This window comes from Oncorhynchus gorbuscha, linkage group LG26, assembly GCF_021184085.1.
Source record: "Oncorhynchus gorbuscha isolate QuinsamMale2020 ecotype Even-year linkage group LG26, OgorEven_v1.0, whole genome shotgun sequence".
Taxonomy (NCBI): Eukaryota; Metazoa; Chordata; class Actinopteri; order Salmoniformes; family Salmonidae; genus Oncorhynchus; species Oncorhynchus gorbuscha.
In genome coordinates, this window is record NC_060198.1 from 2899100 (window position 1) to 2926324 (window position 27225).

Sequence of the window (27225 nt, forward strand, 5' to 3'; positions counted from 1 at the left end):
CTGCCCTATGGGCCGTTCTGGCTCCTGCCCTATGGGCCGTTCTGGCTCCTGCCCAATGGGCCGTTCTGGCTCCTGCCCTATGGGCCGTTCTGGCTCCTGCCCTATGGGCCGTTCTGGCTCCTGCCCTATGGGCCGTTCTGGCTCCTGCCCTATGGGCCGTTCTGGCTCCTGCCCTATGGGCCGTTCTGGCTCCTGCCCTATGGGCCGTTCTGGCTCCTTTCCTATGGGCCGTTCTGGCTCCTGCCCTATGGGCCGTTCTCAAGCGAGGCTACTTACTTTACTTATTACATCTCAGGCTGCTACGTGTTGTTTTCAGCTGAGAGTTCCCACTTAGCCACTTAGCAGGGGGGAGGAGAGGTCCCCAGATGTGAGAGCAACGGAGGGATGTATGGTGGAGCTGGAGAACGACTGGGGGGGAGAAGAGGGTTTGTTAGTAAGAGGGACCATAATAAGCTGGCTGTTTGTTATGTTGGCCCCCCAGGGACCCTGAGGATAGACTACTAGGAACTCTGGACAGGCTCCATCTGGCTCCATGCTGAGTGGGTCAGAGAGATAACACACACACACACACACACACACACACACACTCTGGACCAATCACTGGGGGATGACACATCCAGGAAAACGTTCCTCTCTCTAAGATCACATCCTTAAAGTGGGCTATGGGGTAATGTTTCTGTATATATATCAATATGGGATCAGCACTTTTCCTTGACCCATGAGACATGAGATCAGGAAAAACTCCAGTTATAAGAGAACTAAAAGTGTGTGAATGTTTAAATGAGACCTCTGACTGGACATCATACTGTACCACATAGTAGTTCATGACAAATGGAATACCACGGACTATCTGCTGCTTTTTGGGGTCATTTTTCATTTCGTGAAAGATTCGATCTCACTACTTTGCTGAGAAAATCCCCCATGGTCTGAGTAATTCCCCATGAAACAAACAAAACTACCAACACGTGAGCAGAGAAAGAGAGAGAAAGAGAACGAGAGAGCAAGCGAGAGTTTAGAGAGCAGAGCAGATGGTTTCCCTCCCCTAAGCTCTCCTCTCCACTTTTCCTGCCGCTGCTCGGATGGACAGGTCTGCCTGTTGTGAGGAAAGAAGGATCAAATGATTACTTCATCAGCATTCCACGCAGCATCTCATACAGACACCTGATTCTCTCACTCCTCTCCCTGTACATGGCCCCGTACACACTCAGGTTGTACAACTGGTTCCCCCACTCCTCTCCCTGTACATGGCCCCGTACACACTCAGGTTGTACAACTGATTCTCCCACTCCTCTCCCTGTACATGGCCCCGTACACACTCAGGTTGTACAACTGGTTCCCCCACTCCTCTCCCTGTACATGGCCCCGTACACACTCAGGTTGTACAACTGATTCCCCCACTCCTCTCCCTGTACATGGCCCCGTACACACTCAGGTTGTACAACTGATTCTCCCACTCCTCTCCCTGTACATGGCCCCGTACACACTCAGGTTGTACAACTGATTCTCTCACTCCTCTCCCTGTACATGGCCCCGTACACACTCAGGTTGTACAACTGATTCTCTCACTCCTCTCCCTGTACATGGCCCCGTACACACTCAGGTTGTACAACTGATTCTCCCACTCCTCTCCCTGTACATGGCCCCGTACACACTCAGGTTGTACAACTGATTCTCCCACTCCTCTCCCTGTACATGGCCCCGTACACACTCAGGTTGTACAACTGATTCTCCCACTCCTCTCCCTGTACATGGCCCCGTACACACTCAGGTTGTACAACTGATTCTCCCACTCCTCTCCCTGTACATGGCCCCGTACACACTCAGGTTGTACAACTGACGTACAACACATTTGACACAACTGTTTTAATACAGCAGAGAGTTTGTCTGCACAATTTTACGTAAACAAAGGTTGTCAAGAATCAATGGTTGTGTAATCGCTTTTGTGCAGTGAAGCTCTCCGTTGTCAGACACAACAATACCAGTTGTAACACAACCGTTGTGTCAAATAATTAGCATTTGATTAGCATTTGACCTGCTTTGTGTCTTATTTTTTATATTCCCCCATCCACCCACCCACCCACCCACCCATCCACCCATCCATCCATCCATCCATCCATCCATCCATCCATCCATCCATCCATCCATCCATCCATCCTTCCACTAACTAGAAGCACAAGCATTTCGATACACATGCATTAACAGCTGCTAATCATGTGTTTGTGACCAATAAAATCTGATTTGATTTGACCCATCCGTCTCCCCACCCACCCACCCACCCACCCACCCACCCCACCCACCCACCCACCCACCCATCCTTCCATCCACCGACCCACCCACCCACCCATCCTTCCACCCACCCACCCATCCTTCCATCCACCCACCCATCCTTCCATCCACCCATCCATCCACCCATCCACAAGCTCTAAGGATATAAGGCTTCTTTGTAAATCAAAAACATGAGGCATATTTCTGCCTTTTTCTCAGCGATTGTTGATGTAGAAGATGTATTTAAAAGCTTCCCATTTGTCTTTCCCTGTGGGAAGGGATTGAGGGAGGGGTGAGAGGATGGAAGGATAAGAGGATAGAGGGCAGATGTGGTTGGAGCGGTAGAGGAGAGGAGAGAGAGAGCATGGAGTTGCTTCAGGGGCCAAGGCTTATTTCTAAAATGCACTCTTTGTTTCTCTCTCTCACACACACACACACAAACACACAAACACACACACACACACACACACACACACACACACACACACACACACACACACACACACACACACACACACACACACACACACACACACACACACACACACACACACACACACACACACACACACACACACACACACACACACACACACACACACACCTGTATTGATTAACAATGTGTTGCTCAAAGAGAGATACAAACAAAGTGACTCCCTGCAGTCTCTCTACAAGAGCCTCTACTATGACCTGTGCTGCCATGCAACCAATACATCGGCATAGTTTAAAAGCCTTTTCTTCCCAAATAGTAAATAAATACATGGGCTCACAAGTGGGATGGAATACAGATGGAATACAGTGGGATGGAATACAGATGGAATACAGTGGGATGGAATACAGATGGAATACAGTGGGATGGAATACAGATGGAATACAGTGGGATGGAATACAGATGGAATACAGATGGAATACAGGGGATGGAATACAGATGGAATACAGTGGGATGGAATACAGATGGAATACAGTGGGATGGAATACAGATGGAATACAGTGGGATGGAATACAGATGGAATACAGTGGGATGGAATACAGATGGAATACAGTGGGATGGAATACAGATGGAATACAGTGGGATGGAATACAGATGGAATACAGTGGGAATACAGATGGAATACAGATGGAATACAGTGGATGGAATACAGATGGAATACAGATGGAATACAGATGGAATACAGATGGAATACAGATGGAATACAGTGGGATGGAATACAGATGGAATACAGTGGGATGGAATACAGATGGAATACAGTGGGATGGAATACAGATGGAATACAGGATGGAATACAGATGGAATACAGTGGGATGGAATACAGATGGATGGAAATACAGATGGATGGAAATACAGATGGATGGATGGAATACAGATGGAATACAGGGGATGGAATACAGATGGAATACAGTGGGATGGAATACAGATGGAATACAGTGGGATGGAATACAGATGGAATACAGTGGGATGGAATACAGATGGAATACAGTGGGATGGAATACAGATGGAATACAGTGGGATGGAATACAGATGGAATACAGTGGGATGGAATACAGATGGAATACAGTGGGATGGAATACAGATGGAATACAGTGGGATGGAATACAGTTGGAATACAGATGGAATACAGTGGAATACAGTGGGATGGAATACAGATGGAATACAGTTTTCCACTAGCTGTCAGAAGTATTTGAATATTTTATTTTATCCTTTATTTAACAAGGCAAGTCAGTTAAGGACAAATTCTTATTTATTTTACAATGACGGCCTACCCCGGCCAAACCCGGACGGCACTGGGCCAAACCCGGACGACACTGGGCCAGTTGTACGCCGCCCTATGGGATTACAATTCCAGCCGGATGTGATGCAGCCTGGCTAATAATAATGGATGGTTCTGGATCAAAGTTGAGCTATCAAGTGGAATAGAATAATCAAATGACACTGTGAACAAGTCTATCTGAAGAACAGAACAAAGCCCATGCTTTTGAAAGAAAAGTGAGAGATTGTTTCATTAGGGTTGTCTAGTAGGCTTGGAGTTAAGGCAATAGACTACGTAGTTACTGTGGATCAACTTTTTTAGAGCATATGATCATCTCCGGTTTATGACAATTGATTATTATTTGATGTGGATTAGGTCCTATTAAACAGTAGCCAACTGTCATTGTTAATTCAATCTAAAGATTGAAAAATTTTCCAGATCAAATAAACGTACAGTATAAACACAGAGAGAGAGAGAGAGCACACTCACACAGAGAGAGAGAGGCACACTCACACAGAGAGAGAGAGAGAAGCACACACACACACACACACAGAGAGAGAGAGAGAGAGAGAGAGAGAGAGAGAGAGAGAGAGAGAGAGAGAGAGAGAGAGAGAGGGACACTCACAGAGAGAGAGAGAGAGAGAGAGAGAGACATAGAGAGAGAGAGAGAGAGAGAGAGAGAGAGAGAGAGAGAGAGAGAGAGAGAGAGAGAGAGAGGCACACTCACACACAGAGAGAGAGAGAGAGAGGCACACTCACACAGAGAGAGAGAGAGAGAGGGGGACGGCGTGCGACAGAGAACAACCCACTAGAGAGGTGGCCACCCCCACAGAGAAGCCAGCAGAACAGCCCACCTCAGCACCCAACAAAAGTCTCGACACCACAGCAGAACAGTCCACACCAGACCCTGACCATAGAGTCGACATCACAGCAGAACAGACAAATGAAGAACCCCAAGCCCAGCGGCTCTCACCCCCTCTGAGCACCCCCCCTGTCAGCCTGCCTGATAGCCCTTCTGACAACCCCCCCACACCCACTGAGGACAAACACAAGACACAGATTGTACTACTTATGGACTCAAATGGGAAATATATAGAAGAAAAAAAAACTTTTTCCCAAACACAGTGTGTCTAAACTCTGGTGTCCAAACACCCAGCGCGCCCTAGACCTTCTGTCTGAGGCCAAACTAGGGTCACCCAGCCACATAATAATACACACAGGCACAAATGACCTGAGAGCACAGCAAGAAAGAGTGGCCACAGCACTGAAGGGAGTGATTGAAAAGGCTTCTTCTACTTTCCCCAACGCACAAGTGGTTATCTCCACCCTGTTACCACGAAAAGACTTCCACCCTGCCACAATACAGCGGGTAAATGCAAGTATTTCCCGTGACTGTGCCTCAAAACCAAATGTTTTCCTGGCCCACCACTCCACCCTGGACTTGAACAGCCTCTATGACCAGGTCCACCTCTAAAAGGCAGCAGTGCCCACCTTTGCCCGAACTCTAAAGGACATCGCTCTCAAACGTATCCCCAACACTTCACACAGGAGCAACAGATCAATAGACACCCCACCCAGACCGGCGAGACACCCTCCCAGACCTGCAGGACCCCCCCCCCTGGACCTACACATAGAGGACCCACGCCAAGAGGAATTACATCCAGACCACCGCACACCCAGACACATCCACACCCCCACCCCAACCAATCAACACCCCCCCCACGTCAACCATGCCCACACCCCATTTAGGCCCCCTCAGATCAGACCTATGCCACTCCTGCCCACCCCATGCACCCCACCCCCACAATGAGGGCCTCAACATGGAAGCCACACATACGCCCAGGTAGTGAGCGGGAAAACAGTCCCAACCCCCACTCTCACACTCGCCCAAGCCAATGGCATGTACCAGATGCTCAGCAGGCTCTGCTCACACTTACTGGCCTGAGGCCAAACCACGACCAACAACATTGGACACTCTATGGAACAAAAAGCATTCACTATATCATCCTGGAATATCCAAGGCCTGAGGTCATCTGCCTTTGGCCTGAAGAGCAGAAACCCGGACTTCACCAAAGAAATCGGTAACACAGACATTGTCATCCTGCAAGAAACCTGGTATAGAGGAGACAGACCCACTGGTTGCCCTCTAGGTTACAGAGAGCTGGTAGTCCCATCCACCAAACTACCAGGTGTGAAACAGGGAAGGGACTCAGGGGGTATGCTAATTTGGTATAGAGCAGACCTAACTCACTCCATTAAATTAATCAAAACAGGAACATTCTACATTTGGCTAGAAATTCAAAAGGAAATTATCCTAACAGAGAAAAATGTCCTCCTGTGTGCTACCTATATCCCCCCACTAGAATCCCCATATTTTAATGAAGACAGCTTCTCCATCCTGGAGGGCGAAATCAATCATTTCCAGGCCCAGGGACATGTACTAGTCTGTGGCGACCTAAATGCCAGAACCGGACAAGAACCTGACACCCTCAGCACACAGGGGGACACACATCTGCCTGGAGGTGACAGCATCCCCTCCCACATATGCTCCCCTAGGCACAACTATGACAACATAACCATCAAAAACGGGTCACAACTCCTGCAGCTCTGTCGCACGCTGGGTATGTACATAGTCAACGGTAGGCTTCGAGGGGACTCCTATGGTAGGTACACCTATAGCTCATCTCTTGGCAGTAGTACTGTAGACTACTTTATCACTGACCTCAACCCAGAATCTCTCAGAGCGTTCACAGTCAGTCCACTAACACCCCTATCAGACCACAGCAAAATCACAGTCTACTTAAACAGAGCAATACTCAATCATGAGGCATCAAAGCCAAATGAACTGAGTAACATTAAGAAATGCTATAGATGGAAGGAATGCAGTTTGGAAACCTACCAAAAAACAATTAGGCAACAACAAATTCAATCCCTTTTAGACAATTTCCTGGGTAAAACGTTCCACTGTAATAGTGAAGGTGTAAACCTGGCAGTAGAAAATCTTAACAGTATATTTGACCTATCAGCTTCCCTATCAAATCTAAAAATCTCAAATAGAAAACCGAAGAAAATTAACAATAATGACAAATGGTTTGATGAAGAATGCAAAAATCTAAGAAAGAAATTGAGAAACCTGTCCAACCAAAAACATAGAGACCCGGAAAACCTGAGTCTACGCCTTCACTATGGTGAATCACTAAAACAATACAGAAATACACTACGGAAAAAGAAGGAACAGCATGTCAGAAATCAGCTCAATGCAATTGAAGAATCCATAGACTCTAACCACGAAGAATTATCTATCCAAAATGGAGATGTATGGGTAAACCACTTCTCCAATCTTTTTGGTTCTATAACAAAGAACAAAGAGCAAAAACATATACATGATCAAATACAGATCTTAGAATCAACTATTAAAGACTACCAGAACCCACTGGATTATCCAATTACATTGAATGAGTTACAGGACAAAATAAAAACCCTCCAACCCAAAAAGGCCTGTGGTGTCGATGGTATCCTCAATGAAATGATCAAATATACAGACAACAAATTCCAATTGGCTATACTAAAACTCTTTAACATCATACTTAGCTCTGGCATCTTCCCCAATATTTGGAACCAAGGACTGATCACCCCAATCCACAAAAGTGGAGACAAATTTGACCCCAATAACTACCGTGGAATATGTGTCAACAGTAACCTTGGGAAAATCCTCTGCATTATTATTAACAGCAGACTCGTACATTTCCTCAATGAAAACAATGTACTGAGCAAATGTCAAATTGGCTTTTTACCAAATTACCTACAACAGACCATGTATTCACCCTGCACACCCTAATTGACAACCAAACAAACCAAAACAAAGGCAAAGTCTTCTCATGCTTTGTTGATTTCAAAAAAGCCTTCGACTCAATCTGGCATGAGGGTCTGCTATACAAACTGATGGAAAGTGGTGTTGGGGGTAAAACATACAACATTATAAAATCCATGTACACAAACAACAAGTGTGCGGTTAAAATTGGCAAAAAACACACACATTTCTTCACACAGGGTCGTGGGGTTAGACAGGGATGCAGCTTAAGCCCCACCCTCTTCAACATATATATCAACGAATTGGCGCGGGCACTAGAAAAGTCTGCAGCACCCGGCCTCCTCCTGCTAGAATCCGAAGTCAAATGTCTGCTGTTTGCTGATGATCTGGTGCTTCTGTCACCAACCAAGGAGGGCCTACAGCAGCACCTAGATCTTATGCACAGATTCTGTCAGACCTGGGCCCTGACAGTAAATCTCAGTAAGACCAAAATAATGGTGTTCCAAAAAAGGTCCAGTCACCAGGACCACAAATACAAATTCCATCTAGACACTGTTGCCCTAGAGCACACAAAAAAACTATACATACCTTGGCCTAAACATCAGCGCCACAGGTAACTTCCACAAAGCTGTGAACGATCTGAGAGACAAGGCAAGAAGGGCATTCTATGCCATCAAAAGAAACATAAATTTCAACATACCAATTAGGATTTGGCTAAAAATACTTGAATCAGTCATAGAGCCCATTGCCCTTTATGGTTGTGAGGTCTGGAGTCCGCTCACCAACCAAGACTTCACAAAATGGGACAAACACCAAATTGAGACTCTGCACGCAGAATTCTGCAAAAATATCCTCCGTGTACAACGTAAAACACCAAATAATGCATGCAGAGCAGAATTAGGCCGATACCCACTAATTATCAACATCCAGAAAAGAGCCGTTAAATTCTACAACCACCTAAAAGGAAGCGATTCACAAACCTTCCATAACAAAGCCATCACCTACAGAGAGATGAACCTGGAGAAGAGTCCCCTAAGCAAGCTGGTCCTGGGGCTCTGTTCACAAACACACCCTACAGAGCCCCAGGACAACAGCACAATTAGACCCAACCAAATCATGAGAAAACAAAAAGATAATTACTTAACACATTGGAAAGAATTAACAAAAAAACAGAGCAAACTAGAATGCTATTTGGCCCTACACAGAGAGTACACAGCGGCAGAATACCTGACCACTGTGACTGACCCAAAATTAAGGAAAGCTTTGACTATGTACAGACTCAGTGAGCATAGCCTTGCTATTGAGAAAGGCCGCCGTAGGCAGACATGGCTCTCAAGAGAAGACAGGCTATATGCTCACTGCTGCACTTCCTAACCTCCTGCCCAATGTATGACCATATTAGAGAGACATATTTCCCCCAGATTACACAGATCCACAAAGAATTCGAAAACAAATCCAATTTTGAAAAACTCCCATATCTTTTGGGTGAAATTCCACAGTGTGCCATCACAGCAGCAAGATTTGTGACCTGTTGCCACGAGAAAAGGGCAACCAGTGAAGAACAAACACCATTGTAAATACAACCCATATTTATGCTTATTCATTTTATCTTGTGTCATTTAACTATTTGTACATTGTATATATATATATATATATAATATGACATTTGTAATGTCTTTACTGTTTTTAAACTTCTGTATGTGTAATGTTTACTGTTAATTTTTGTTGTTTTTCACTTTATATATTCACTTTGTATGTTGTCTACCTCACTTCCTTTGGCAATGTTAACACATGTTTCCCATGCCAATAAAGCCCTTGAATTGAATTGAATTGAGATTGAGAGAGAGAGAGAGAGAGAGAGAGAGAGAGAGAGAGAGAGAGAGAGAGAGAGAGAGAGAGAGAGAGAGAGAGAGAGAGAGAGAGAGAGAGAGAGAGAGGCACACACACAGAGATAGAGAGAGAGAAGCACACACACACAGAGAGAGAGAGAGAGAGAGAGAGAGAGAGAGAGAGAGAGAGAGAGAGACAGACAGACAGACAGACAGACAGACAGACAGACAGACAGACAGACAGACAGACAGACAGAGACAGACTCACACAGAGAGAGAAGCACACACAGAGAGAGAGAGAGAGAGAGAGAGAGAGAGAGAGAGAGAGAGAGAGAGAGAGAGAGAGAGAGAGAGAGAGAGAGAGAGAGAGAGAGAAGCACACACACACAGAGAGAGAGAGAAGCACACACACACACAGAGAGAGAGAGAGAGAGAGAGAGAGAGACACACAGAGAGAGAGAGAGAGAGAGAGACACAGAGAGAGAGAGAGAGAGAGAGAGAGAGAGAGAGAGAGAGAGAGAGAGAGAGAGAGAGAGAGAGAGACAGACAGACAGACAGACAGACAGACAGACAGACAGACAGACAGACAGACAGACAGACAGACAGAGACAGACAGACAGACAGACAGACAGAGAGAGAGAGACACACACAGAGAGAGAGAGACAGCACACACACAGAGAGAGAGAGAGAGCACACACACACAGAGAGAGAGAGAGAGCACACACACAGAGAGAGAGAGAGAGAGAGAGAGAGAGAGAGAGAGAGAGAGAGAGAGAGAGAGAGAGAGAGAGAGAGAGAGAGAGAGAGAGAGAAGCAGACACACAGAGAGAGAGAGAGAGAGAGAGAGAGAGAGAGAGAGAGAGAGAGAGAGAGAGAGAGAGAAGCACACACACAGAGAGAGAGAGAGAGAGAGAGAAGCAGACACACACAGAGAGAGAGAGAGAGAGAGAGAGAGAAGCACACACACACACACAGAGAGAAAGCCCTTGAATTGAATTGAGAGAGAGAGAGAGAGAGAGAGAGAGAGAGAGAGAGAGAGAGAGAGAGAGAGAGAGAGAGAGAGAGAGAGAGACAGACAGAGAGAGAGGCACACTCACACACAGAGAGAGAGAAGCACACACACACACAGAGAGAGAGAGAGAGAAGCACACACACACACAGAGAGAGAGAGAGACACACACACAGTCTTGTAACAAATGTATATTTGCTAATGCACCTGTTTTTTGTTTTAAGGTCCACGCGACATGGCTCATTCCCAGCTTAAATATTTGCTTGTCATGTAGGTTTAACATCCGCATTGTTCTTCTAGCTCTCTGAGGTGCATTAAATAACATGTACGAGTAACCACCTCTCTTAGATTATGTCCCAAATGGAAACCATGCGTCCCAAATGGCCAATAGGGCTCTGATCAAAAGAAGTGCACTATGTAGGGGATAGGGTGCCGTTTGGGAAGCATCTCTTTCGTGCTCTCTCATGTAGCGCAGCACAAAGCAGCACTCCAAAAACCAGCACAAATACAACACCCCTCACTGTTTATATCCTCTTTCTTTGATAGATATGAACATGAAGTTTGTGTACGATAACAAATATACTAATGCTCAATTTGACATCATATCCATTTATGTTTTGTGATTTCTTTATATTGTTGTCTACCTTTACCCTTTTGTGGATCATTGAAGTAATTTATTAAGATCAATCTTATATTACATGTCTGTCTGGTATACTCATAACAGCAATGCCATTTATATTGTGTGTTTTCCTTTAATCCTGTAACAGCAATGACACACAGCCTGGTATGTGACTGGTATCAACGTGAAACATGGTCAGTCGCTTTTTTTCCAGGAAATACAATTATTTAGATGATGTACACAGGGTGTGTGTGTGCCACAGGAGGCTGCTGAGGGGAGGACAGCTCATAATAATGTCTGGAATGGAGTCAATGGGATGACATCAAACACATTTATTTTATTTCACCTTTATTTAACCAGGTAGGCAAGTTGAGAACAAGTTCTCATTTACAATTGCGACCTGGCCAGGGTAAAGCAAAGCAGTTCGACACATACAACGACACAGAGTTACACATGGAGTAAAACAAACATACAGTCAATAATACAGTATAAACAAGTCTATATACGATGTGAGCAAATGAGGTGACATAAGGGAGGTAAAGGCAAAAAAAGGCCATGGTGGCAAAGTAAATACAATATAGCAAGTAAAACACTGGAATGGTAGATTTACAATGGAAGAATGTGCAAAGTAGAAATAAAAATAATGGGGTGCAATGGAGCAAAATAAATAAATACAGTAGGGAGAGTGGTAGATGTTTGGGCTAAATTATAGGTGGCCTATGTACAGGAGCAGTAATCTGTGAGCTGCTCTGACAGCTGGTGCTTAAAGCTAGTGAGGGAGATAAGTGTTTCCAGTTTCAGAGATTTTTGTAGTTCGTTCCAGTCATTGGCAGCAGAGAACTGGAAGGAGAGGCGGCCAAAGAAAGAATTGGTTTTGGGGGTGACTAGAGAGATATACCTGCTGGAGCGTGTGCTACAGATGGGAGATGCTATGGTGACCAGCGAGCTGAGATAAGGGGGGACTTTACCTAGCAGGGTCTTGTAGATGACATGGAGCCAGTGGGTTTGGCGACGAGTATGAAGCGAGGGCCAGCCAACGAGAGCATACAGGTCACAATGGTGGGTAGTATATGGGGCTTTGGTGACAAAACGGATTGCACTGTGATAGACTGCATCTAATTTGTTGAGTAGGGTATTGGAGGCTATTTTGTAAATGACATCGCCAAAGTCGAGGATTGGTAGGATGGTCAGTTTTACAAGGGTATGTTTGGCAGCATGAGTGAAGGATGCTTTGTTGTGAAATAGGAAGCCAATTCTAGATTTAACTTTGGATTGGAGATGTTTGATATGGGTCTGGAAGGAGAGTTTACAGTCTAACCAGACACCTAAGTATTTGTAGTTGTCCACGTATTCTAAGTCAGAGCCGTCCAGAGTAGTGATGTTGGACAGGCGGGCAGGTGCAGGTAGCGATCGGTTGAAGAGCATGCATTTAGTTTCACTTGTATTTAAGAGCAATTGGAGGCCACGGAAGGAGAGTTGTATGGCATTGAAGCTTGCCTGGAGGGTTGTTAACACAGTGTCCAAAGAAGCGCCAGAAGTATATAGAATGGTGTCGTCTGCATAGAGGTGGATCAGAGACTCACCAGCAGCAAGAGCGACCTCATTGATGTATATAGAGAAGAGAGTCGGTCCAAGAATTGAACCCTGTGGCACCCCCATAGAGACTGCCAGAGGTCCGGACAGCAGACCCTCCGATTTGACACACTGAACTCTATCAGAGAAGTAGTTGGTGAACCAGGCGAGGCAATCATTTGAGAAACCAAGGCTGTCGAGTCTGCCGATGAGGATGTGGTGATTGACAGAGTCGAAAGCCTTGGCCAGATCAATGAATACGGCTGCACAGTAATGTTTCTTATCGATGGCGGTTAAGATATCGTTTAGGACCTTGAGCGTGGCTGAGGTGCACCCATGACCAGCTCTGAAACCAGATTGCATAGCGGAGAAGGTATGGTGAGATTCGAAATGGTCGGTAATCTGTTTGTTGACTTGGCTTTCGAAGACCTTAGAAAGGCATGGTAGGATAGATATAGGTCTGTAGCAGTTTGGGTCAAGAGTGCCCCCCCCTTTGAAAAGGGGGATGACCGCAGCTGCTTTCCAATCTTTGGGAATCTCAGACGACACGAAAGAGAGGTTAAACAGGCTAGTAATAGGGGTGGCATCAATTTCGGCAGATAATTTTAGAATGAAAGGGTCCAGATTGTCTAGCCCGGCGGATTTGTAGGGGTCCAGATTTTGCAGCTCTTTCAGAACATCAGCTGAACGGATTTGGGAGAAGGAGAAATGGGGAAGGCTTGGGCGAGTTGCAGTGGGGGGTGCAGTGCTGTTGACCGGGGTAGGAGTAGCCAGGTGGAAAGCATGGCCAGCCGTAGAAAAATGCTTATTGAAATTCTCAATTATGGAGGATTTATCAGTGGTGACAGTGTTTCCTATCTTCAGTGCAGTGGGCAGCTGGGAGGAGGTGTTCTTATTCTCCATGGACTTTACAGTGTCCCAGAAATGTTTTGAGTTAGTGTTGCAGGAAGCAAATTGGAAAACACAGGGTTAATGTATCTGATACCATTCCACCTATTCTACTCCAGCCATTACCACGAGCCCGTCCTCCTTAATGAAGGTGCCACCAACCAAATCAATTTAGAGTTTTTCTTTTTTCAATATAAATTATTATAAAAAAATATTGCAACCAATAGAATGGTATACAGTATATATGGGGGATACAACAATTCCAGCTCTGCAGATTTTGCTGCAATGAGACAGAATCCTTCGATCTGTTTTGATACTGTCCATACGTAGCTGGTTGTTGGTTGCAGGTCCAGGAACAGATGAAGAATTGCAACACATACCTGGAGTTAACTCTGGAGATAGGGTGATCTGAAAAGTCAGAGTCAATCGATCAATAATATAATAATACTCTAAGCAGAAATGTTTTTCTTTCATTTATAATTTGTGGAAACTATGAGAATAGAGAGAACTTTTGTCACAGCACAGTTGGAAAGATATATGGCAAATAGAATCCAAACTGAATGGTGGTCAGAGATGATCAGAGGGGTTGAGTGGAGCTGAAGGATGGGACTAAAAACAAACTAAATATAACTAATGTCAAATATACTGTGTCTGTAAAATGTATATAGTACGTATAAGCTGGAAGTAGAAGCCTAAGTGTTGTTGCTCATCAGTTTACTCCAATTATGGAAGGTAGGCTTAGGGGAAAATAATAAAGGAAAATATATATAAATAAATGATAATATATCTATATCTATATTTTTAACATATATATACATATACATACACATATATACACTATATATTTATACACTACCAGTCAAAAGTTTTAGAACACCTACTCATTCAAGGGTTTTTCTTTATCTTTTACTATTTTCTACATTGTAGAATAATAGTGAAGACATTAAAACTACGAAATAACACATATGGAATATGTAGTAAGTGTTAAACAAATCAAAATATATTTTACATTTGAGATTCTTCAAATAGCCACCCTTTGCCTTGATGACAACTTTGCACACTCTTGGCATTCTCTCAACCAGCTTCACATGGAATGCTTTTCCAACAGTCTTGAAGGAGTTCCCACATATGCTGTGCAGTTGTTGGCTGCTTTTCCTTGACTCTACGGTCCGACTCATCCCAAACTATCTCAATTTGGTTGAGGTGGGGGATTGTGGAGGCCAGGTCATCTGATGAAGCACTCCATCACTCTCCTTCTTGGTAAAATAGTCCTTACACAGCCTGTAGGTGTGTTGGGTCATTGCCGTGTTGAAAAACAAATCATAGTCCCAATAAGCCCAAACCAGATAGGATGGTGTATCGCTGCAGAATGCTGTGGTAGCCATGCTGGTTTAGTGTACCTTGAATTCTAAATAAATCACAGACAGTGTCACCAGCAAAGCTCCCCCACACCATCACACCTCCTCCTCTATGCTTTACGGTGGGAAATACACATGCGGAGATCATCAGTTCACCCACACCACATCTCACAAAGACACGGCGGTTGGAACCAAAAATCTCCAATTTGAACTCCAGACTCAAGGACAAATTTCCACCGGTCGCCTCCCGAGTGGTGCAGTGGTCTAAGGCACTGCATCACAGTGCTAGCTGTGCCACTAGAGATTCTGGGTTCGAGACCAGGCTCTGACGCAGCCGACCGCGACTGCACATTTGGCCTAGCGTCGTCCGGGTTAGGGAGTGTTTGGCCGGCAGGGATATCCTTGTCTCATCGCACATTAGCGACTCCTGTGGCGGGCCGGGCGCAGTGCACGCTGACACGGTCGCCAGATGTACGGTGTTTCCTTCCACACATTGGTGCGACTGGCTTCCGGGTTGGATGGGCATTGTGTCAAGAAGCAGTGCGTCTTGGTTGGGTTGTGCTTCAGAGGATAGATGGCTCTTGACCTTCGCCTCTCCCGAGTCTGTATGGGAGTTGCAAATCTACAAAAAAAAAAAAACACATCCACCATTGATGGATGTCCATTGATCGTGTTTCTTGGCCCAAGCAAGTCTCTTCTTCTTATTGGTGTCCTTTAGTAGTGGTTTCTTTTCAGGAATTTGATCACGAAGGCCTAATTCACACAGTCTCCTCTGAACAGTTGATGTTGAGATGTGTCTGTTACTTGAACTCTGTAAAGCATTTATTTGGGCTGCAATTTCTGAGGCTAGTAACTCTAATGAACTTATCCTCTGCAGCAGAGGTAACTCTGGGTCTTCCTTTCCTGTGGCGATCCTCATGAGAGCCAGTTTCATCATAGCGCTTGATGGTTTTTGCGACTGCACTTGAAGAAACATTCAAAGTTCTTGACATTTTCCGTATTGACTGACCTCCATGTCTTAAAGTAACGATGGACTGTCATTTCTCTTTGCTTATTTGAGCTGCTCTTGCCATAATATGGACTTGATCTTTTACCACATAGGGCTATCTTCTGTATATCACCCCTACCTTGCCACAAGACAACTGATTGACTCAAACGCATTAAGAAGTCATTCTAAAATGTACTTTTAACAAGGCACACCTGTTAATTGAAATGCATTCCAGGTGACTACCTCATGAAGCTGGCTGAGAGAATGCCAAGAGTGTGCAAAGCTGTCATTAAGGCAAAGGGAGGCTACTTTGAAGAATCTCAAATATGAATATATTTGGATTTACTTAACACTTCTTTGGTTACTACATGATTCCATATGTGTTATTCCATAGTTTATTATTCTACAATGTAGAAAATAGTACAAATAAAGAAATTCACTTGAATGATTAAGGTGTTCTAAAATGTTGACCTGTAGAGTATATGGGGGATTGGAAACGACGGAGACAATTAAATCTATCTGCAATTTTAAAGCTGATCCACCCCCTAAAAATACATTATTAAAATAAAGTCTCTCTCTCTCTCTCTCTGAGAGAGAGAGAGACTCGAAAACACACACACAGCGTCTCTCTCTCTCTCTCTCTCTCTCTCTCTCTCTCTCTCTCTCTCTCTCTCTCTCTCTCGAAAACACACACACAGCGTCACAGGTTGTCGAACACAGAGTGAGCGTAGAGAGAGAGAGTGAGAAGAGAGAGAGAGCGAGAGAAGAGAGAGAGAGCATGAGAAAGAGAGAGAGAGAGAAGAGAGAGAGAGAGAGAGAAGAGAGAGAGAGAGAGAGAGAGAGAGAGAGAGAGAGAAGAGAGAGAGAGACAGAGAGAGAGAGCAGAGAGAGAGAGAGAGCCGACAGAGACAGAGAGAGAGAGAGAGAGACAGAGAGAGAGACAGAGAGAGACAGAGAGAGACAGAGAGAGAGAGAGAGAGAGAGAGAGAGAGAGAGAGAGAGAGAGAGAGAGAGAGAGAGAGAGAGAGAGACAGAGAGAGAGACAGAGAGAGAGACAGAGAGAGAGACAGAGAGAGACAGAGAGAGACAGAGAGAGAGAGAGAGAGAGACAGAGAGAGAGAGAGAGAGAGAGAGAGAGAGAGAGAGACAGAGAGAGAGACAGAGAGAGAGAGAGGGGAAACAACCCTTACAGAAAAAGCGTTTTGCATCACGTGGTCTTATGTAATGTTTATATGATAATGTGACAACATGTAAACCAACGTGATAACATGGAACTATACGTGTTCATACATGTGATCACATATGAAGTGTTCCAAATGAACATTTTCACATGATTTCACATATGAAAGTTCATGTGTAATCGTGTGATTTTCCACATGAAATTATGTTTTTTCCGTAAGGGAACTTAATGAATACTAGAACATGAAGCTTAAGTGAAGCTGAAATGCATTGGTTGGGTGTTTTACTATTCAACTCCATTCTCATTGTCCCATAAGGGGGTGACTAAATTAATATTGTCTTAACAACAGTGCACACACACTCACACACACACACACACATACAGTACACTAGTTGCGGTCGGTGTTTTTATGAGCCTGGCCTTATTTCCATTACAGCATATTGGATGACTGTCAGTCATATTCCATTCACCCACCTCAATGTAAACATTGATAGGTTTAGGCTACTACAGGATACAGTTTCTCTATACCCATCATGAGGTTGCTACAACCTTGCCTATGAATGAAAGTTTACGACGTAGGTGCACAGGTCGAGAGAAATATTTGAGTAATCAAAGTGACAGACAGTGACACATTCAATAACAGCTTGCACACACTTGCATGCATCTAGCGTGTAATCATTAGGCCAACAGTTCCAAAATGTAGTTTCTATTGGAGAAATTCAGGTATGTTTATCCCTGTTTCATTCCTTTTGCTTCCATTTAAGAAACACTTTCCAACCGAATTGGCGGAATGAATACACCCCTGATCACACACAGACACGGTTCACTTTATATCATAACCGCTAAACACAGCCTACATTGTTGTCACCTAATTAACTAACATCATATTAGTCAACATAGCTATTGGAACTAACACATTAGTAAACTCACTACAATCATGCAGTACAGTGTAGTCAGCAAGCAGTTTAGCGGTTACACCGGCGGGCCCTGTTGGCAATAAATTAATAAAACCGAAAGATGACCTTAACTTGGAAGAATGCAGATGTTAGATAGCCATAGCCAGCTAGCTAACATAGCATCCCTTTCGGGTTGAGCCAGGTGTTTGAGTAGGCTAAACTAGCTAGCTGCATTCTCTAGCCAAGTGAAAGTGAAATAAATACAACGACATAAAGCTAGCTCTCTCTCCTGCTTCTCATTCATTTTTAAATAAATACATTTGTTCAAAACTGTTCAACTATTGTCTTTCTCGCTCTTTGAGTCGACTACTCACCACATTTTATAAACTGCAGTGCTAGTTAGCTGTAGCTTATGGTCTGATGACTAGATTTATTCTCTGATCCTTTGCTTGAGTGGACAACATGTCAGTTTATGCTACAAGAGCTCTGATAGGTTGGAGGAAATTCTTCGGAAGTTGTCATAATTACTGTGTAAGACGTACATTTATTCCGTATAGTTTTATCTAAAAAGGATAATTATTTTAATGTTTCAATATTTTTATTTTTATGAAATTCACTGAGGAGGATGGTCCTCCCCTTCCTCCTCTGAGGAGCCTCCACTGACACACACACACACACACACACGCACGCACGCACGCACGCACGCACGCACACACACACACACACACACACACACACACACACACACACACACACACACACACACACACACACACACACACACACACACACACACACACACACACACACACACACACACGTCAGAGAGTAATAACGTTACAGTCATAGCTGCATTGCATTTCAATGTCTGCGTGCCAAATGGTTTTCTATTCCCTATGGGACCTGGTCAAAAGTAGTGCACTATTATAGGGAAAGGTTGCAATTTGGGATGCAAACAATGTTCCTTTTTGAAAATGTAATTTTCGATGTAATTATTCTTAAGCCATTCGGTTGGTCATGGACGACCCGAACCAACATTGGAGGATTTTTTTGTTACACTTATTGAAAACCCACACTGGTATTTGAGCATGAAGACATTAAAACACATGATCTATGACCCAAATGGCACCCCGTTTCATTTTTAGTACCCTACATTTGACCAGGGCCCATAGGGCCTCCAGGCACAATATTGGGTGCTGTTTGGTATGCAGCCATTATCGTTGGCCACAGAAGGTTTTGTTCTCGCTTTTCTAAAGGTCATACACTCCTACAGTACCAACATTCCAACGTCATTTACACTAAACGTACCTCTCCATAAGCCATTAGACCGATCACAGCCTGCACTTTCACACTACGTGAGTTGTCAGAAGGGCTGGGATGTGTGTGTGTGTGTGTGTGTGTGCGTGTGTGTGTGTGTGTGTGTGTGTGTGTGTGTGTGTGTGTGTGTGTGTGTGTGTGTGTGTGTGTGTGTGTGTGTGTGTGTGTGTGTGTGTGTGTGTGTGTGTGTGTGTGTGTGTGTGTGTGTGTGTGTGTGTGTGCGTGCGTGCGTGCGTGCGTGCGTGCGTGTGTGTGTGTGTGTATATATGTGTGTGTGTGGTTTGCTGTTAGAAAGGAAGGGGAACCATTTGTAATGCTAATGGGAAATAGTGAATTTGAACATTTAGCTGGTGCTAATAAAAGAAGATAAGAAGTTTTACATTTTTCAAAGTAAGTCACGTTTTTCACTTGTAGCGAGAAAGAGACTTGTTTCCTCTGCCTTCTTGCTTGTATAAGGTGACACCTTGTACATGTATGCCCCTGTTGCATCATTACGTATGCTTGACACTGTGAATGGGGCACCATTTGTAATGATAATGGGAAATAGTGAATTTGAACATTTAGCTGGTGCTAATAAAAGAAGATAAGTCAATGTTTTACATTTTCAAAGACAGTCCCATTTTTCCTGTGAATCTACATTGTCCAGCAGACTTGTTTCTCTCTACCTTCTTGAATGTATCTAAGGCCCGACAAGGTGAAAAAGCACCTTGTACATGTATGCCCCCCTGTTGCATCAAAAATTTGAAAGCACAGGAGATGTCTCCTCAAATGATTTTACACTGTGTCAAATCATTATGGGATTTTGAGGGCTTATCAATGAACACCAAAACCCTCCTCCCAAACCATATGTGCCTGTTCAATGTGTAAACTGATGTTTTTCAACTGTAGTGCTTTGTGTTTTATGTTGTAAATGACTGAAACTTTGTGCTGCGGTTCTTTTGGCCAGGTCTCTCTTGGAAAACATTTGTTTAATATCAATGAACCTGGTAAAATAAAGGTAAAATAATCAATTATATATATATATTTTTTGTGCATTGTTCTGTTTGCTCTTTCTCAATAACACGCACGCACGCACACACACACACACACACACACACACACACACACACACACACACACACACACACACACACACACACACACACACACACACACACACACACACACACACACACACACACACACACACACACACACACACACACACACACACACACACAATCAATATTTAACATTGCATTCACTGTTGACACATGCAAGAACTCTTAGTACAGTGCAGAAACAACAGAATCAGTCAGTCAGGTAAATGAAGACCCATTTCAGTTGAATGGATTCAGTTGTGCAACTGACTAGGTATCCCCTTTCCCTTCCCTGCTCCTATTTACACGTTAGACAGCCACCCATCACACTATTTGCCAACACCATGTGTCTGTGTGTGTGTAAATCTTGGTGGGGCAAACAAATGCAACACTAAACAATACATTAATTGCACTATAACGGTGTCAAAGTGCCCACAAGCTGTTAGGTCCGACATAAAGCTGTCCCAACAGCAGAGCTTTCTTTTCAGCCACTGCTACACCTGGATATCAGCGAAACAGTTAATTCAGCCTCATTTACTGCTTTAAAAAAAACATAGCTGATATGGCTTACTTGCCTAACAAAGAGGTTAAACAAATGTGGTTTCTACTGACAATTGAGATGTACAAACTATGGTATAATGGGACAACGAGCGGATAAGAGGTAATCCGTCATTTCGATTGACATAGTCAATACAACTATTTGTTCAGCCCTTTTGAAATGTACAGTGTCAGAATTCAGAACATGGGCCGTTCGTACAGTATTCACCCTGTACACCGAGTCAGAATCGTGGGATAAATAAAGGGGAATATAAGCAGATAATGAAAGAACTTACAATATTCGATGATGACATTTCTCAAAAACAGGCTACATGGATGTGGACCCAATTCAAATGTGTGGATTTGGCTATTTCAGCCACACCCGTTGCTGATGGGTGTATAAAATTGAGCACACAGCCATGTTATCGCCATAGACAAACATTGTCAGTAGAATGGCCCGTACTGTAGAGCTCAGTGACTTTCAACGTGGCACAGTCATGGGATGCCATCTTTCCAACAAGTCAGTTCGTTAAAATGTTGCCCTATTAGAGCTGCCCCAGTCAACTGTAAGTGCTGTTATTGTGAAGTTGAAACGTCTAGGAGCAACAATGGCTCAGTGTTTTATGTTGTAAGTTACGGAAACTTTGTGTTGCAGTTCTTTTGGCCAGGTCTCTCTTGGAAAACATTTGTTTAATCTCAATGAACCTGGTGAAATAAAGGTAAAATAATATATATATTTTCATTTTTTTCCGCATTGATCTGCTTGCTTCTTCTTAACACACACACACACACACACACACACACACACACACACACACACACACACACACACACACACACACACACACACACACACACACACACACACACACACACACACACACACACACACACACACACACACACACACACACACAAGAACTCTTAGTACAGTGCCACGCTTCACACTATTTGCCAACACTGTGTGTGTGTGTGTGTGTGTGTGTGTGTGTGTGTGTGTGTGTGTGTGTGTGTGTGTGTGTGTGTGTGTGTGTGTGTGTGTGTGTGTGTGTGTGTGTGTGTGTGTGTGTGTGTGTGTGTGTGTGTGTGTGTGTGTGTGTGTGTGGTCACGCTTCATAGACCACTATAAGCCAAGCATGGGCAGTCGTTCACACAGTTGTGTGTGTTGATTTATTACTGCTTGTTCAGTCAATTTAATCATCACAAAGTGCTACAGATCCTGCTCTATATCCGGATAGGTTTAGGTTTATCACGCCAACCTTATCAACTATGTACAGTTGAAGTCAGAAGTTTACATACATCTTAGCCAAATACATTTAAACTCAGTTTTTCACAATTCCTGCATTTAATCCTAGTAAAAATTCCCTATTTTAGGTCAGTTAGGATCACCACTTTATTTTTAGAATGTGAAATGTCAGAATAATAGTAGAGAGAATGATTTATTTCAGCTTTTATTTCTTTCATCACATTCCCAGTGGGTCAGAAGTTTACATACACTCAATTAGTATTTGGTAGCATTGCCTTTAAATTGTTTAAGTTGGGTCAAACATTTTGGGTAGCCTTCCACAAGCTTCCCACAATAAGTTGGGTGGATTTTGGCCCATTCCTCCTGACAGAGCTGGTGTAACTGAGTCAGGTTTGTAGGCCTCCTTGCTCGCACACACGTTTTCAGTTCTGCCCACAAATTTTCTATAGGCTTGAGGTCAGGGCTTTGTGATGGCCACACCAAATCCTTGACTTTGTTGTCCTTAAGCCATTTTGCCACACCTTTGGAAGTCTGCTTGGGGTCATTGTCCATTTGGAGACCCATTTACCACCTAGCTTTAACTTTCTGACTGATGTCTTGAGATGCTGCTTCAATATATTCACGTAGTTTTCATTTCTCATGATGTCATCTCTTTTGTGAAGTGCACCAGTCTCTCTTGCAGCAAAGCACCCCCATAACATGATGCTGTCACTCCTGTGCTTCACGGTTGGGATGGTGTTCTTCGGCTTGCAAGCCTCCCCCTTTTTCGTCCAAACATAATGATGGTCATTATGGCCAAACAGTTCTATTTTTGTTTCATCAGACCAGAGGACATTTCTCCAAAAAGTACTATCTTTGTCCACATATGCAGTTGAAAACCATAGTCTGGCTTCCTCCATGCTGAGCATCCTTTCAGGTTATATCGATTTAGGACTAGTTTTATTGTGAATATAGATTATTTTGTACCCGTTTCCTCCAGCATCTTCACAAGGTCCTTTGCTGTTGTTCTGGGATTGATTTGCACTTTTCGCACCAAAGTACGTTCATCTCTAGGCGACAGAACACGTCTCCTTCCTGACCGGTGTGACGGCTGCGTTGGTCCCATGGTGTTTATACTTGCGCATTATTGTTTGTACAGATGAATGTGGTACCTTCAGGTGTTTGGAAATGGCCTCCAAGGATGAACCAGACTTGTGGAGGTCTCCAAAGTTTTTTCTGAGGCCTTGGCTGATTTATTTAGATTTTCACATGATGTCATGCAAGGAGGCACTGTGTAGGTAGGCCTTGAAATGCATCCACAGGTACACCTCCAATTGACTCAAATTATGTCAACTTGCCTATCAGAAGCTTCTAAAGCCATGGAATTATTTTCTGGAATTTTCCAAGCTGTTTAAATCAAATCAAATCAAATGTATTTATATAGCCCTTCGTACATCAGCTGATATCTCAAAGTGCTGTACAGAAACCCAGCCTAAAACTCCAAACAGCAAGCAATGCAGGTGTAGAAGCACGGCACAGTCAACTTAGTGTATGTAATCTTCCGACCCACTGCAATTGTGATACAGTGAATTATAAGTGAAATAATCTGTCTGTAAACAATTGTTGGAACAATCATTTGTGTCATGCACAAAATAGATGTCCTAACCGACTTGCCAAAACTATAGTTTGTTAACAAGAAATTTGTGGAGTGGTTGAAAAACTAATTTATGTAAACTTCTGACTTCAACTGTGTGTCATATGAGGACAGGATGGGCTGTGTGTGTGTGTGTGTGTGTGTGTGTGTGTGTGTGTGTGTGTGTGTGTGTGTGTGTGTGTGTGTGTGTGTGTGTGTGTGTGTGTGTGTGTGTGTGTGTGTGTGTGTGTGTGTGTGTGTGTGTGTGTGTGTGTGTGTGTGTGTGTGTGTGTGGAGGACTAAAATCACTAATGGAACTCAAAGAAGAGAACTACCCCCTAGAGTCGATTGACTCTAATCTAATTAGCATAATACAAATAATCCTCATCAAAATCCATCCGTTTTAGATAGAGATATCTGTTTCTGCATGGGCTACTGTCCACAGACCGTCCGCCTTCCATCTGCGGTGGAAGCTGGTAGAGCTACACCAGAAGACATCCCGGAAGTCTGTCTTCTCATGCAGTGACCAAACAGTACGCGCTACAAACTAATTACCCCACTGTAGAAAGAGGAGACTCTCACAAACACGTACATGTCAGATTTTGCTCTACGATGCTTACAAGCTTCACAAGCTTCTTCTGAAGTAACCCTGTGCCAGTTTTTAAAAAAGGAATGGAAGTATGGAGGTACTTTAGTGCCAAAAAAGGGTAAAATATGGGTAAAAAATATATGTAATAATTTCCTGAGCTTTCTTATAGCTCTCAGATATAGGACAGACACTTCAAAATATGTTTTCTTTTAATATATTTTTTGACTATGTTATTCAATGTGTTGTTATGGGCTAATAGCAGGAAAGCCAAATGTAATGTTTCATCAAATTATTATTTTTTGTTGGGTCCTAAAATTCAAACAATTCCGTGGTATGACCATCTTAAAACAATTACAATTACAATTCGTTAGCTTATTAGAAACCCAGTCCCGGGCCCTTAGACTCTAGGGGGTTTAATGGGAAAAGAGCACGCCGCAAAGAACCGACAGCAGTGCCAGTAACAATAACCCATGTCCACAGGATGAACCTGCCCCCACTGAGACAACCTCTGCACGTCACCGATTGGCCTATTCAGCTATCTCCAGACCAATAGCAAGCCAGACCCACACCACAACCCAAACACAGTATACTTGGAAGGAATCATACTGGACTAAGAGGGATCCCAAAGGAAGGTGTGTGATTATGCACACCCACGTGTGTGTGTGTGTGTGTGTGTGTGTGTGTGTGTGTGTGTGTGTGTGTGTGTGTGTGTGTGTGTGTGTGTGTGTGTGTGTGTGTGTGTGTGTGTGTGTGTGTGTGTGTGTGTGTGTGTGTGTGTGTGTGTGTGTGTGTGTGTGTGTGTGTGTGTAAAGGGCTTAATACGTAGAGAGATTAGCTGTACATGTCAGCTTACTCTGAATTTCATGAAAACATGGTACTGAGTGTGCTAACAGGGTTGAAATTTGTCACATTTTACTCGGTGGATACATTATATTTGCATACTCTCTACATTACATTTTTGCATAATTATTTAAAATGGGTAAGATGCTCCACAGCTCCAAGATGAAGGAACCCTTGGATTTGAACACAGCTGTGACGTACTATGTTCTTTGTGTACGTGACAGGAATGTGAAAAAGGAACGTGACAAAACGTACAGTCACTGAACTCTACAACGGCATAAAGTTCTAGGGGCTTCATTCTCAACTTCAATGTGACGACTGTAAAGTTCAGGAATATGATTCGTTGACTGTTGGTTGAGTCCAAAACAACACTCATTCTTAACGGTGCTTCATACAACTACACTGCTCCAAAAAATAAAGGGAACACTTAAACAACACAATGTAACTCCAAGTCAATAACACTTCTGTGAAATCAAACTGCCCACTTAGGAAGCAACACTGATTGACAATACATTTCACATGCTGTTGTGCAAATGGAATAGACAACAGGTGGAAATTATAAGCAATTAGCAAGACACCCCCAATAAAGGAGTGGTTCTGCAGGTGGTAATCACAGACCACTTCTCTGTTCCTGTGCTTCCTGGCTGATGTTTTGGTCACATTTGAATGCTGGTGGTGCTTTCACTCTAGTGGTAGCATGAGACGAAGTCTACAACCCACACAAGTGGCTCAGGTAGTGCAGCTCATCCAGGATGGCACATCAATGCGAGCTGTGGCAAGAAGGTTTGCTGTGTCTGTCAGCGTAGTGTCCAGAGCATGGAGGCACTACCAGGTGACAGGCCAGTACATCAGGAGATGTGGAGGAGGCCGTAGGAGGGCAACAACCCAGCAGCAGGACCGCTACCTCCGCCTTTGTGCAAGGAGGAGCAGGAGGAGCACTGCCAGAGCCCTGCAAAATGACCTCCAGCAGGCCACAAATGTGCATGTGTCTGCTCAAACGGTCAGAAACAGACTCCATGAGGGTGGTATGAGGGCCCGACATCCACAGGTGGGGGTTGTGCTTACAGCCCAACACCGTGCAGGACGTTTGGCATTTGCCAGAGAACACCAGGATTAGCAAATTTGCCACTGGCACCCTGTGCTCTTCACAGATGAAAGCAGATTCACACTGAGCACATGTGACAGACGTGACGGTCTAGAGACGCCGTAGAGAACGTTCTTCTGCCTGCAACATCCTCCAGCATGACCGGTTTGGCGGTGGGTCAGTCATGGTGTGGGGTGGCATTTCTTTGGGGGGCCGCACAGCCCTCCATGTGCTTGCCAGAGGTAGCCTGACTGCCATTAGGTACCGAGATGAGATCCTCAGACCCCTTGTGAGACCATACGCTGGTGCGGTTGGCCCTGGGTTACTCCTAATGCAAGACAATGCTAGACCTCATGTGGCTGGAGTGTGTCAGCAGTTCCTGCAAGAAGAAGGCATTGATGCTATGGACTGGCCCGCCCGTTCCCCAGACCTGAATCCAGGTGAGCACATCTGGGACATCATGTCTCGCTCCATCCACCAACGCCACGTTGCACCACAGACTGTCCAGGAGTTGGCGGATGCTTTCGTCCAGGTCTGGGAGGAGATCCCTCAGGAGACCATCCGCCACCTCATCAGGAGCATGCCCAGGTGTTGTAGAGAGGTCATACAGGCACGTGGAGGCCACACACAATACTGAGCCTCATTTGGACTTGTCTTACATCAAAGTTGGATCAGCCTGTAGTGTGGATTTCCACTTTAATTTTGAGTGTCACTCCATATCCAGACATCCATGGGTTGATAAATTTGATTTCCATTGA

General features: G+C 44.1%; 1 pseudogene; it reads right to left on the reverse strand.

Moving 5' to 3' along the window:
• Positions 1 to 1121: 1121 nt before the first annotated feature.
• Positions 1122 to 27225, reverse strand: part of LOC124016409 — a 40719-nt pseudogene continuing 14615 nt past the window's right edge.